This window comes from Sus scrofa, chromosome 10 (genome assembly GCF_054392235.1).
Source record: "Sus scrofa isolate SSC_HxYL_T2T_F1_AM1 chromosome 10, Sscrofa_HxYL_maternal_Yorkshire_Landrace_v2.0, whole genome shotgun sequence".
Classification (NCBI taxonomy): Eukaryota; Metazoa; Chordata; class Mammalia; order Artiodactyla; family Suidae; genus Sus; species Sus scrofa.
In genome coordinates, this window is record NC_139392.1 from 72,294,388 (window position 1) to 72,309,321 (window position 14,934).

At 36.9% G+C, this 14,934-nt stretch overlaps 1 protein-coding gene across 24 annotated transcripts in view; it reads left to right on the top strand.

Moving 5' to 3' along the window:
- The window catches only part of RSU1 (Ras suppressor protein 1), an 883,461-nt gene that overhangs the window by 532,056 nt on the left and 336,471 nt on the right, over window positions 1-14,934 (top strand). For 3 of the 24 annotated variants that reach the window (XR_014817910.1, XR_014817914.1, XR_014817923.1), the window contains exon 12: window positions 6,850-8,693. The exons of 18 other annotated variants lie outside the window; for them this stretch is intronic. The gene's annotated coding sequence lies outside the window, so the exon portion shown is untranslated. Of the gene's footprint in view, window positions 1-6,849; window positions 11,141-12,214; window positions 12,373-14,934 lie in introns of those variants that run through there. 3 more of the 24 variants (XR_014817909.1, XR_014817896.1, XR_014817927.1) reach the window with 2 other exon arrangements.

A 14,934-nucleotide genomic window follows, 5' to 3' on the forward strand; every position in this document is an offset into this window, starting at 1 on the left:
CCAAACTCCTAGTTTATCCCTCCCCCTCACCTACATTACCCTTTTGTTAACCATAAGTTTGATTTCATGTTCTATGAGTCGGTTTCTCTTTTATAAATAAGTTCATTTGTATCATTTTTTATTAGATTCCACATATTAGTTATATAATATGATATTTGTCTTTGACTTCACTTAGTGTAATAATCTCTAGATCCATCCAAGTTACTGCAAATGGCATTATTTCATTCTTTTTTATGGCTGAGTAGTATTCCATTGTATATATGCACCATATCTTCTTTATTCATTGCTCTATTGATGGACATTTCAGTTGCTTCCCTGTCTTGGCTCTTATAAATAGTGCTGCAATGAACATTGGGGTGCATGTATCTTTTCAAATTATAGTTTTCTCTTGATATCTGCCCAGGAGTAGGATTGATGGATCATATGGTAGTTCTATATTTAGTTTTTTAAGGAACCTCCAAACTGTTTTCTATAGTGTCCAAACCAATTTATAGTCCTACCAACAATGTCAGAGGGTTCCCTTTTCTCCACACTCTCTCCATAAAAAAGAAAATGTCTACAAACATTAAATAAATAAATACATAAATAAATTTTTACAAATAATAAATGTTGGAGAGGGTGTGGAAAAAAGGGAGCCCTCCTACACTGGTGGTGGGAATGTAGACTTTTTGATGATGACCATTCTGACTGGTGTGAGGTGATACCTCATTAAATGTTATGAGAAATTCCAGTCCTTAGGTTGAAAAATGTTGGAACTCGTGGACAGCTAGACTTGAGAAACAGGGATGCTGGTTATCAATTCTCTTGAGTTTCCACTAATCCAGTCTTAAATCCCAACTTGTCCACTAACTACCTCCGTGAAGTTAGGAAACTAACTTCTCCTACCTTAACTTAAAAAAAATTATGGCCACACCCACAGCATATGGAAGTTCCCAGGTCAGGGACTGAATCTGAGCTGCAGCTGTGACTTATACCACAGCTGCAGCAACACTGGATATTTTAACCCACTGCACTGGGCTGAAGATCAAACCCACACCTCTGCATTGACCCAAGCTGCTGCAGCTAGATTCTTTAGCTATTGCACCATGGAAGGAACTCCTCCTACCTTCATTTTTATTCCCTCCAAATTGGGTAATTCCTTTTACTTGACTCATGGAGTTTTTATGAAGATTAAATGTAGCAATGAGTCAAGAAGCTGGATCATAATAAATGCTAGTATTTTTTTATTGATTCTTGGAGTAAAATCTGTTCTCAAACTTTCACTCTTTTCTATATAAACTTAGATTTTATATTTGTTTTAATGTTTCTGCTCATTTACTCTAAACACTGATTGTAATAATTAAGAGAAATTTTCTATGATTATTAGCTGACAATACCTCACGTGTAGGCAGTAGGTCATTATCTTGAGATCATGTAGCTTAAATGTAGCATTTACCCACTGTTTCTTGCCTTGGTTTTTCTGTTTTCAATATATAATCAGTCATGTAACATTTCCAAACCATTTATTGCTTGGTAGAGTAGAGATGGTGACAAACATTCTGGTGGGTTTTGTTTTGGTGTTATTTTTAGTTTAAAATACTTAATGTTTCTATGAAATATAATTTTCATGGAAGAGATACTTTTTAATAAACACTGTCATAAAGATAGACATATAGATCAGTGGAATATAATTGAATCAAGAACTAAGCTATCAGAGTTCCCTTTGTGGCTCAGCAGGTTAAGAACCCAACATAGTATCCGTGAGGATGTGGGTTTGATCCCTGTCCTCACTCAGTGAGCTAAGGATCCAGCATTGTCACAAGCTGTGGCATAAGTCATAGATGCAGCCTGGATCTCGTGTTGCCATGGCCGTGGCTGTGGCTGTGGTATAGGCTGCAGCTCTGATTTGACCCCTGGCCTGGGAATTTCCACATGCCTCAGGTGTGGCTGTAAAAAGAAAGAAAAAAAGAAAAACTTTCATGTTTACAATCAATTGATTTTTTTAAGAAGGGTGTCAGGAAAAATTCAATGGGAAGAAGAAGAGTCTTTTCAACAAATGGTGCTGGGATAACTGGACACTCACATGCCAAAGAATGAGGTTGGACTCTTAGGTCATATACAAAAATGAATTACAAATTGATCAAATACCAAAATATAATTGCTAAAAATATAAAATAAAATAAAAAACCCAACAGGTACATGTCTTCATGACCTTGGATTAGGCAATGGTTCCTTCGATGTGATGCCCAAAGTACAAGAACAAAAGAAAAATGGATATATTTGACTTTATCAAAATTCAAAACTTCTGTGCTTTAAAGGACACTGTCATAAAAGTGAAAGAACACCCCACAGAATTTAAGAAAATACTCTTAAGTGGCAAGTCCCTTATTAGATTTGTGTCTAGAATATATAAAAATGCTCATGACAATAACAAGACAACCTCATTTTAAAATGAGGCAAAGGATCTGATTAGATGTGGTCAATAAGCACGTGAGAAAATGCACATCATTAGCTGCTAGGGAAATATCAGGCAAAACCGCAGTGAGATACTGGGATAGATATAATCAAAAAGACAGATAATAATAAGTGCTTGGAAGAAAGCAGAACCTCTATACATCACCAGTGGGAATATCGAATGATGCAGATGCTTTGGCAAACAGTCTGACAGTTCATTGAAAGGGTAAACACAAAGTTACCATATAACCCAGAAATTTCAATCCTAGTTATATAAACAGTAGAAATGCGAACATAGCCACGTTAAAAACTTGTACGTGCATATTCATATAAGCATTAGTCATAACTCAAAAGTAGAAATAAACCCTAATGTCCATTTAATGATGAATAACTACATGAAATGTGGTGTATCCATAGAATGGGATATAGTTGACCTTCTGAAAAATATGAGTTTGAACTTCATGAGTCCACATGTATGTGGATATTTTTAATTGTAAATACTATATCAATACTATACAATCTATGCTTGGTTAAATGCGCTGATGCAGAGGAATTGTAGATGTGGAACGCTGACTATAAATTATACTTGAATTAACCCTGCATGTCTCAAGGGTCAGTTGGGTTATTTAGCAATAAAATAGGATGAAGTACCTACAGCATTTAAGAACCTCGAAAACATTAAATGAAATGAAAGAAACCAGTCATAAAAGGCCACATATTGTATGATTGCATGTATATGAAATGTCCCTAACAGTCAAATCTACAGACAGAAGACAGGGTACTGGCTGCCTTGGGCTTGAGGGACTGTGGAGAAATGAGGTGTGACTGCCAATGGTGTGGGGTTTCTTTTAGGAATGGTGAAATCCTCTGAAGTTAATGATGCTGGGGGTTCCTGTTGTGGCTCAGTGGGTTAAGAGCCCAGTTGGTATCCATGGGGATGTGGGTTCCATCCCTGGCCTTGGTCAGTGGCTAAAGGATCTGGTGTTGGCTGTGAACTGTGGTGTAGGTTATAGACGCGGTTCAGATCTCAGGTTGCTGTGGCTGTGGTGTAGGCTGGCAGCTGCCACTTCAATTCAGCCCCTAGCCTGGGAACTTCCATATGCCATAGATGTGGCCCTAAAAAGACAATAAATAAATAATAAATTAATGGTGCTGATGGCTGTGCAATTTTGTGAATATACATAAACCATTGAGTAGTACTCTTAAATGAGTGAAGTGTCTGCTATGTGAATTATATCTCAATAAAGTTGTTATACAACAAACAGGTACATGCACAAACTATGAGGAAAATAGAAAATATGTCTGAAATATTTTTTAAAATTTAAAGTTAAAGCATTAAAGAAAACAGCTCTGGAAACAACTTCTCCAGCAAAACATATAAAATGGAATTGAAAATGAAGAAAATCTAGATAAAGAGATCAAAGAAGAAATCTATTTTGAATTTTTATTAACTGTCTCATGGCATCATTTTACTTTGTCCATATGTCAGTGGCACTTATTTGGCTCTAAATATATGATTGGAAGATTTTCCATAAAACAGAATCATCAGAAATACCCTATTTAAAATTTGTTGCATCATTTCTTTTTTCTTTTTACAGTCACAAGGGTGGCATATGGAAGTTCCCTCGCCTAAGAGTCGGATTGGAGCCACAGCAACACTGGATCTGCGCTGCATCTACAATCTATGCCTCAGCTTGAGCGATGCCGGATCTTTAACCCACTGAATGAGGCAAGGGATCAAACCCACATCCTTATGAATACTGGTTGGTTTTTTATCCCACTGAACCATAATGGAAACATCTGTCATCACATGATTTTTTTCAAGTCCTATCTGTCAAAATAGCTGCCTCTCACAGAGCCTCAACCCTTCATCTGAATTTATTAATTGAATTAATGATAGAATTTAAGGACTGTAACATAGTTTTTGGCCATTTGGAACTTGACCATACTCAACTTGTGATACAGAGGGTGGGGTGTTTTGCAGGAAGCTCAAAGTCATAGTTCAGACTTTATGAGCTTTTATTCAAGGGCCATTAAATTCATCTCTGCAAATGTAGGTTGGGAAAAAAAAGGGGACCTCTGTGTAGTGAATGATTACAAATTCATCCCTGCGATAGATAAAATATTCAGTAAAAACTCAGCAAAATAATTTCAGTTGAAGAATGACAGCATATTATGGTTCCTATTTTGTGCAATATATAATGAAAAGAGATGCAGAGAAATAGACAGTGGCTCAAAGGAGAATATAAAAAATGCATAATTAAATTGGAATATAGGACCTAAAGAGAAATATTAAAGGAAATGCAGTTATCTAGACTATAGAAGAATTGTATTTAATCCCAATAGTAGTAAACACCCAAGTTCATGTGCCTTCAAAAATAGTGTGAAGCAGCAACACCAAGACATTTCTGGAAACAAAAAAATTGGTTATGTACTAAGACAGGGTTACTTTTTAGTCGTGATGTAGTCTAAGTACTAAATATTTTAGTACATACTAAGTTACTTACTCTTAATATTGAAAGTCCTGTGTAATAGGGGATTTTTTTTCCCACAGAGCTTAGACCTTCCACTTCAAGTCTGTGAACAGATAGACCCACTGTGAACACAACCTAATCTTCTCAGAGCTGGGCAAAACTTGGGCATTTTTTATTTTATATCCTGAAGAAATTTATCTTGATCCCAGCCTTCAGTTAATTCTGAAGTGAATTGGCCTTGGATTTATTTATTTTTGTACTTTAATAGATATAATTTATTGTTTTTATTTTTTTCACTTTTTAAAAAGTTGTATTAAAGTATAGTTGATTTACAATGCTGTGATAATTTCTGCTATACAACAAAGTGACTCAGTTATACATATACACGCATCCATTCTTTTTCAGATTCTTTTCCCACATAGATTATCACAGAATAATGGGTAGAGTTCTCTGTGCTATACAGCAGGTCCCTGTTGGCTAATTATTCCATATACCTCAGTGTGCATATGCCAATCCCAGCCTCAAGTCTATCTCTCCCCACCCCACCCGTCCCCTTTGGTAACCATACATTTTTCAAAGTCTATGAGTCTTTTTATGTTCTGAATATAAGTTAATTAGTATCCTTTTTTTAGATTCCACATATAAATGATATCATATAATGTTTGTCTTTCACTAACTTCACTTAGTATGGTAATCCCTAGGTCCATCCATGTTGCTGCAAATAGTATTATTTCATTCTTCTTTATAGCTAAGTAGTATTCCACTGTATACATATACCACATCTTGTTTATCCATTCCTTTGTTGATGGACATTTAGGTTGCTTCCATGTTTTGGCTATTGTGAATAGTGCTGCAATGAACATTGGGGTGTATGTATCTTTTCTCCAGATAGATGTCCAGGAGTGGGATTGCTGGATCCTATGGTAGTTCTATTAGAACTGGCCTTGGTTTTAAAGTTGTACCATTCTCTTTTCTATAGAATGGCTTCAGACCTGTGTTTGCTTTCCCTAGTCAGGGATCTGTACCATAAAGAGGACTTATGACTTGCAGCATTGGTGGTTTTGTATATTTCACCATAAGGAGACAGAGAATCATGGAATCCTTAAAAATGTCCTTCTAACCTTCTACACCTGAGTATTTTACCGTCCATGGAAAAAGAGTCAGTGCAGATGTGATAGATTAAGGATTTTGAAATGGATAGATTATCCTGGATTATCTGGGTGGGACCAATGGGATCAGAAGGGTTCTTGGAGTATTGGCAGAGGCAGGGGGAGAGATTTGAAGGTGCTATGCTATTGGCTTTGTAAATGATGGATGAGGCCATGAGACAAGGAATGCAGGCAGCCTTTAGAAGCCAGAAAATGGAAGGAGATGGATTCTCTGCTTGTATTAGTTTGCTTTGTCCTTATGATGAGAACTTTAGGACCTACTCTCTTAACTTTGAGATAAACCAGAGAGCACTATTAACTACAGTCACCTCATGGTCTATTATATCCCCAGTATTGACCTGTAATGGGAAGTTTGTACCTTTTGATCACCATCATTAATTCCCTTTTCAACCTTTACCCCTGCCTCTGGTAATCACAAATATGGTCTCTTTTTCTATGAGTTTGAGTTTTTTATTGTTGCCTTTTTTTTTTTTTTTTTTTTTTTTTTAGATTCCATGTACAAGTGAAATCATGCAGTATTTGTCTTCTTTCTATGGCTGACTTACCTCACTTATCATAATGCCCTAGGGTCCATCCATGTTATCACAAATGGCAAGGCTTCTTTCCTTTTTAGAGCTGAACAGTGTCCTATTGTGTGTATAGCTACTACATCTTTATCTCTTCATCTTTTGATGAAAACTTAGAGTGTTTCCGTAGCTTGGCTATTGTGAATAATGCTGCCATGAACATGGGGTGCTGATATCTCTTTGACATAATGTTTTTATTTCTTTCAGCTGTATTCCCGAAGATGGATGCACTGGATCAGATGAAAGTTCTATTTTTAATTGTTGGAGGAGCCTTCATACTGTTTTCCATAGTGGCTGCACCAGCAGTTCACAGGGTTCCCTTTTCTTTACCTCCCCTCTAGCATTTGTTGTTTCTTGTCTTTTTAATAATTACCATTCTAAAAGGCATGAAGTGATAGCTCATGTTTTTGATTTGCCTCTCCCTTTGGCTTAGTGATATTGAAAACCTTTTGGCCATTCATATATCTTCTTTGGAAAAATGTCTATTTAGGTCTTTGCCCAAGTTTAATCTGATTTTTTTTGTGTTGTTGTTGTTGTTTTTGCTATTAAGTTGTATGAGTTCTTAAAAATCTGGATTCTGAACTTTTCATGAAAACTCAGACCCTCTCATCCATGGCCTGCATTTTATAATGGCAATAATTGGCTGAAACTAAGTGGGTCTGTCCCTTTAATGGAGATGGGTACTCTCAATCCATCCTTGCCCCCACTTAATTAGGCTATTTCCCTGATTCCTTGAAGGCATTTGAGTATTGGCTCCAAGATTAGCTGATCCTTAATGTTTATTTGGTTTTCGATTCAGTGATTCTACATCCATAGTACAAGCTTATCTTTTTAGTAAGCTAACTTTCCTATTATCTAAACATGGCCTCAGTATATAATAACAGTGAATCTGGAGGTTCACATTATGAATTTATGGAACTAGATATAAAATACATCTTAAATTCCTTCCTGAGGAAATACGAGAGCTGTAATGTGCCAGTTTCTGCCAAACGTTCTTAGGAAGAGATCACACTAAAAGTTATGCAGTATCTTAACAGCCACATTAAATTAAAGTGAAAAGATTATAGAAGACAGTGCAATGTCATGCATGTTCTATAAGACTATTTTTTAAAATTTCCACATGGACTGTGGGGGAAAGACATTTAGAATCTGAATGATGGAATTGGTTATTCGTTTTCTAATTGATGATTTAACTAAGATGAATTTCCACTGGCTATAAAAAAGACTTGGTGAAGATGCTTGTGGAAAATGTAATGGGATTTGTCTGCTTCTTTACAAAATACTTCATAATTCTGGGCAATTTTCCTTCTATCATTTTGAGCATCATGTCCATTTTTTTTTTAGGCTGGCAAACTAACTTCTTTAGCCATTCATTCAGACTCTGTGTGTGTGCGCATGTGTGTGTATTTTTCCCTAAAACAGAGACAAGCAAAATTAAATTTTAAAAATTCGCACCAGGCCAAAGCATGTGACGCAGTGGTCTTGTTTCCACCACACAGAGAAACAAACAGCTTGTTTTAATAATCAAATACGTTTCCTAAGGGTCTTGTTAAATTGCTGAATGTAAATTGCAATTGGAATTGACTATTAAAGATCTTGGTAGAGTAGGTTAAACATCTGTTCAATTTATAACAATTTTATTTGTACTTCAGCTGTAACTGGGGCAATTAAGCCAATCAGAGCAAGCAAATCAACTCTAATTTACACTCTAATGGACTAAAAATGAATGAGTAAACACTGCACTACTAGATCCAAGTGATTAAACATGTCTCCAAGGATATTTTTTCTATTTCAGTATATAAAATCAGGGTGTTTATACTATAATTAACCACTTAAGAATGATGTAAATAAATTTGAACATATCTATTTTTTTCACATATTTTTATAAATTACTAAATGAAATTCAAGAATATAATACAGGAGTTCTTCTTAGACAAGTTTGCTTACAAAATTTTTCATTAAATCCAAGTTTATGATTTTATCCGAATGCTAGAATTTAAATGGAACATACAGACAGTAGTTATATTAAATAAAAGTTTTTACATTCATTCTATTTTTTGCCTTAGCCATGGATTTCATTAAGGAAGATTAATAATGGATTTAGTATTGTGAGTTAAGATATTATTGATCTTCATAGGGCTCATACAGTTTAGAAACAACAACTTGACAATGCAAAAATGTAACATTCAGGACAGTATCTAGGCAGAGCCAGGTAACATCCATCTTATTAGGATCCTGGAGTCGCTATAGCCACCAAGGAAGTGTATGCTGGAGCATGCATCCCAAAATGCAGTATGAGTGTTGCAAAGCAAACACCTTGTTTCAGATAGAGATCCAGGCTCACCTTACATGGAACAGCAACTCCCAGTTCTGGGAGCTTCTATTTTCAGTTCAGTAAATACCAAACAAAATACTATGGAATAACATGCACTAGATTGAACACTGATTAAATAATTACCACGTAATAATATACCAGACCAAGTGTCAGGCTCTTTCATATACCAATCACCTTATTTAGTGAGCTAAACTTCTCTCTACCAGGGAAAATAACAACAGAGGTGATATGATATTTCGACTAATTTTTAGCACTCTCCAACTGGCCCTTCAGTAAGTTCACTTGTAGCATTTGCATAATTTATTTGGAGACTTAAGGGCTTGGGGAAGGCCATGTAGTCCATCCTTTTAATTCTACTGTGTGAAGAAAGCAAATTTAGCTAAGTCTGTTTCCTCAAAGGAAAGATCTTACGGCCCTGTGTCTTCAAATGTATGGAGTCTGGCCTATCTCATTAAAATCCACCAAGTCAAGGAAAGCTACCTCCAGTCTAGACCTCTGCCAATGAATTTTGCAGGTATCCTTTACTCCTCCTAGATGCACCCTTTGCCATATCCAGGAAAACTTTCCCTACTATACTTACCACTTTCCTCTGACAATTAATCTTTGCTAATTTCTTTTGATAAAGCAGCAGTTATTTCTGGAGGACCTATTACAGAGTCATGGGCTGGGTCCCAAGCTTTCGGTGAAAATATTGTATTATGTTTGGGCAAATCTTTCCTACCCACCCTTCTTTCTTTCTTTATCTTTCATACTTCCTCAAGCAATTTTTGAGGTGTTGCTGCAAAGTGCCAGGTGCTAGGTAGACCCGAAGAATATCATTGTAAACAAGAAAGATATATTCCTTGCCTTATGAAGCTACTGGGAGAAAAATCATTTATTAAATATCCACAATGCATGGAAAAACAAAATCTTTTTTTAATTAAAGTATAGTTCATTTGTAATGTACCAATTTCTTCTGTACAGCAAAGTGACCCAGTCATATATATCTATGTATAAATACATTCTTTTTCTCATATTATCTTCCATCATGGTCTATCCCAAGAGACTGGATATAGTTCCCTGTGCTATGCAGTAGGACCTCGTTGCTTATCCCTTCTATATGTAGTAGTTTGCATCTACTAATCCCAAGCTCCCCATCCATCCCACTCCCTACCCACTCCCTCTTGGCGACCACATGTCTGTCCTCTGCATCTGTAAGTCTGGTGAAAACAAAATCGTCTTAACAATTACAAAGATGAAGTCAGGATAGAAAGAAAACAATATAATAGAGGCTCTTTGCCTACTTAGGTTAAGGAAGGCTCTCTGATAAAAAAACCTGTTGGACTGAGATATAAATATTGAATAGTTAAAAAGATGAAGAGAGAAGGAAAAGGGATTCTAGGCATAGGAAACAGGCATATATAAATATTTTGAGACTGGTTGGAGTAAGGTCCTTAAGAGAGACTAAGAGACTAGGACTGAGAAACCCCAAGGCAGTGGTGTGAGCTGAATCTTCCCAGAGGTAGGGAAGGGTTAGAATTTATAGAGCCTGGAAATTGTGTTAAGGAAGGTTTTTATTTTTAAAGGGGTATAGCCTGTTGAAGAGGTTTAAGCAAAAGTAAAATTGTCACTTTGCCTGCAGTGAATCAGTGGAAGCAGAGTAAGAGCAGTTGGACCAGCCAACCAGCTAGGAAGAAGATTCTAGAATTCAGTTGTGAGAAGATGCTAGTTTAGGTTAAGAGAGTGGTAGTCATTAAGAGAAGTGGATGATTCGAGAGGCACAAAGTTATATGTGTTGGTTTTGAGTTATTCTTCTCCCCCCCCCTTTTTTTTTGGCCATACCCATAGCATATGGAAATTCCTAGGCCAGGGACTGAATCTGAGTCACAGCTGCAACCTATGGCACAGCTGTGGCAATGCCAGATCCTTAACTCACTGTGCCACAGCTATAACTCTGGAGTTATTCTTTATTTTAGGTAATTTATACTCACTATTTGTTTTATTCTATTTTATTTAGAGTTTAATTGATTTACAGTGTTGTGTCAATGTCTGCTGTACAGCGTAGTGAAGATAGTATGAGAAAGCGAATGTGTACACACACACACACACACACACACACACACATGTATATGACTAGGTCACTATTTATTTTAAATTTTATCCTCAGTAAATGATGAACTTCCCAAACACAAGACTCTTCTCTTATTCCTTTCTATTTTCTTCAGCTTTATCTTCCTTTGCTGTTGTCTTCTCCACACAGTGGAATGCAGTTTAACTTGGAGCCTAAACCAAGCCTTTCAACTCTGGTGCTTATTTTCAGTTGAACAGTCCAGGTTTTTTTTTTTGTTTCTTTTTTTCTTTTTCCCCCAAGTGTTGGTGACGCAGCTATGGGGCGGTGAGAAGTGAAGAGGTGAGTACTTGAACATGTTTGGAATCTGGCCAAGACATATTTACTTTTAAGGAGTCCTGAGAAATCTGGCTATTATAAATCCTAATTGAGTCTCATAATGTTTTCCAAGCCAATGAGACCACTTTGTGAAAAAGCAAAAGCATCTTCTCACCAGGGAAAAGGGCCATGTGCAAGAGGAGGAGGTGTAAATGGAGAGAAGCCACCAGCCCTTTCAGAAAGCTGCATGATGTAACAGCCCCACTATACACTGCCTCATTTGTGCTGGAAAAATTTAAACAGTCAAGAGAAATAGAATCCTGTCCCATTAGCATAGCAACAAGTGTGTTCTCAGCATAATCAACACAGTTCCAGCATGGCATTCAGCTCCATTTTGCATGCCCTTCTGTCTCACCTTTCATTGCCAACGCCATTGAAGTCCTAATGGAAAGACAGCCTTTGAAAGAACCCTGCTGGCTTTTTGGCTGCCTATTGGCAACAAAGGAGACAAGGAGAATGGGAAGGTACATTTGTAAAGTTCCACTTGCTTATCTTACTTAGGAACAGCATTTTATCCTTCAAGCTCATCTGCCAACCACTGTAATTAGGCTTTCTGGAAACAGTCTTGTAGCCGTCTTTACATCACAATAGCATTTTTATAAGCTTAGGACAGTTCATCTGTCTGGCAAGACATTGCAGCATACCCAGAGAATTCACTGTACCTTGGTGGATGCCCTTAGTTCCCAGAATGGAAATAGAAAAATTTCTATGACTGAATGGAAAGAAGTCATTTGTGAGCAGGCTTAAGGTATCAAAACTTTTATCTTTAAACCTAGCAACAAGTCTATTCAGATTGAATAATTTGCTTACAGAGGCATAAATGAACATGGAGTTCTTTCACTGGTGAAAAAGGAAAGAGATAATCTAAGAAAGAGGAAGATTGACATGGAGAGGTTGATGGACAAAGCAGGTGGAGAAGAAAGGCAAGCAGAAGAGCAGTGTATTGAGTTGTAAGCTTTCAGAGGTCAAGGTTCGTGTTTTCAGCATTCTTCTTTTCAACATGGTGGTACATATGATCATATTACTACGGCAACAAATAAAACCTACCCCAATGGAGCATTATTGATTTTAAATTTGGACCAAAAGCCTCTATCCTATATCAGGGCCTTCTATAATGAGAGAATCTCGAGTTCAACGCCAGAATTGTCTGCTTTACGTACTTTGAGAGTAGAGTTGTCCAGTGAAACTTCCAGTGATGGTGGAAATGTTCTATTTCCTGCCATCAAAGCACTTGGAGTGTGACTAGTACAACTAAGGAACTGAACTTTTTAATTTTTAAATTTTAATTAAATGACTTGTGGCTGGTGGCTTACCGTCGTGGCTAGGGCTGTGGAGGGCTGGAATTATCTTCTATAGATATTCTTGTATTCCTCCTAAGAGAGGAAAGTACAACCATCTTCTCCCTCCCCACCCTTAGAAGAGAGCTCTTCTGTGGTCATTAACCCTCTGAAATAAACCTCAAACCCTCAAGTGAAACTATATCTAAAAAAAGATACATGCACCCCTATGTTCACAGCAGCATTATTCACAGTAGCCAAGACATGGAAGCAACCTAAATGTCCATCAACAGATGAGAAGATTAGGAAGATGTGGTACATATACACAATGGATACTACTCAGCCATTAAAAAAAAACAAAACAAAGTAATGCCATTTGCAGCAACATTGATGCAAGCAGAGATTCTCATATTAAATGAAGAAAGAGAAAGACAAATACCATATGATATCATTTATATGTGGAATCTAAAATATGGCACAAACGAACCTCTCAACAAAACGGAAACAGACTCATACAGAAGAAGAACAGACTTGTGGTTGCCAAGAGGGAAGGAAGTGAGATGGTCTGGGAGTTTGGGGTTGGTAGATGCAAACTATTACATTTGGAATGGATAAACAATGAGGTCCTATTGTACAGCTCAGGGAACTATATCCAATCGCTTGGGATAGAACATGATGGAAGATAGTATGAGAAAAAAATGTGTATATGTATGACTGGGTCACAGTGTTGTATAGCAGAAATTGGCACAACACTGTATATCAATTATATGTTCATAAAAATAAGTAAATTAAAAAATAAGTTAACTATTTTAAGTGCCCACATGACAGTGAAAAAAAAGGTGCATTTTGAAGTCAGATAAAATGTTGTATATAATATATGCATAAAGTCAAAGGATGTAAATCAAAAAATAAAGAGGCATCTGAGGGACAGACTAACACCTCATGCCTTTGGGCTAAAGCCATGCCTCTTTAGACTTTCTTCCACTTCATTTTCAAAACCTAGTCATTGCAAATATTTCTAGCATCACTACAGAAAGAGAAAGAATAACTTCTGCTTTTGATGATCATCTATAAGACCAGCACAGTGCTGAGCCTCTACTTCAAAGATACTAAATAGATACAACGTATGTCTAAAAGGGAGTGCTGAAATTCACTCATGATATGACTATTTTTATTGTGAGATGTGATTTCCCAATGCTGGGAGTAGAGAAAGAATATTTTCTTCCTCTAATTGCAAATGCGAGATTGCTTAAAAAGTCTTTTGCTTGTAGGTAAGACCTTCTATTTGAGCCCTAGGCAGGGGTATGTATGTTCTTCACATGTGTCCTGTTGTCATTGACTCACATTAATGATTAGGACAATAGATATTGGGGGGCAGTGCTTGTGGCCCTGCCTGTGGACATCAGAAAACATGGCAAGTAGACAAAAGAGGGAGGCAGCATTTGGCCCAGTGATTCCACTGCAGCTGCTAAAACAGAAATGCCAATGCAAAGCTGAGCCACTAATTGGAAATGGAATAAACGAAAGAAATCTTGGTTCAAATGGCAGCTATATTTTTTAAAGAGAAGATTTCAGTTGAAATGCCAAAAGAGATAGTTAGCCAAAACATTTGTCTGTGGAAATTTCTCTTCTCAATTTTTATTCAGATTTACAGCTGGGTGCTAAGCAAAGCACTCCTTGAGAACACATGTCATGGATAAACCAAGATGTTTATTTTCCTAAGGAGCAGATCTGATTGAACTCACAACAAATAGTTCAATTAGCATGGTTACTAATAGGCTGAGCCAGGCAAGCTACAATAAACGAAATCGGTATGTTGGAACTGAGCTCCTAGGAAGGCCATATCAACAGTAAGGTTGTCAGCTGAGCAAGCCAGTTATGGCAGGCTTTCAGCTGTTGTGGAACATCAGGGTGATAGGGTCAGAACATGCTCGTGCAAATTCTGCAGAACTCTTGAGCATGGTATTCCTTTATGGCTCTTATGCAGGACTGATGGGATAAGTTCTTTGAAGTTAATATCAGAAAAATACTTTCTTCTGGTGAGCTGGCATAATTCCTTATATCAGTCCTTAAAACAACACACCTGACTCTCACGTCACCTTTGCCCTGGATTCCTGAAAACTCAAGAGTTGAATTCATTCTTCAGTTTTGCACTTGGCTTCTATTTCCTCCACTCCCACTTCTTTAAAAGCACTGAAGATACTGGTAGTCAATGAGAATTTAACTCTCTCCTTGGTGAGTAACCTTGAACAAGT